This window comes from Corvus brachyrhynchos, unplaced genomic scaffold (genome assembly GCF_000691975.1).
Source record: "Corvus brachyrhynchos isolate BGI_N302 unplaced genomic scaffold, ASM69197v1 scaffold340, whole genome shotgun sequence".
In the NCBI taxonomy this organism is placed as follows: domain Eukaryota; kingdom Metazoa; phylum Chordata; class Aves; order Passeriformes; family Corvidae; genus Corvus; species Corvus brachyrhynchos.
This window is the reverse complement of record NW_008235987.1, coordinates 2,557,092-2,557,366: the sequence shown is the minus strand read 5'-3', so window position 1 is coordinate 2,557,366 and position 275 is coordinate 2,557,092.

The following is a 275-nucleotide window of genomic DNA, read 5'->3' as shown; positions in this document are numbered from 1 at the left end:
CACATCCCCAAGAGCCGGGCTAATGAAGAACATGGTAACAACAGACAGGTGGATCAGGCTGCGAAAATAGAAGTGTCCCAGATAGACTTGGATTGGCAACATAAAGGAGAACTGTTCCTAGCTCGATGGGCCCATGATGCCTCAGGTCATCAGGGCAGAGATGCCACCTATAAGTGGGCACGAGACCGAGGGGTGGATCTAACCATGGACAGTATCTCCCAGGTTATCCATGATTGTGAGACATGCGCTGCGATCAAGCAGGCCAAGCGGGTGAA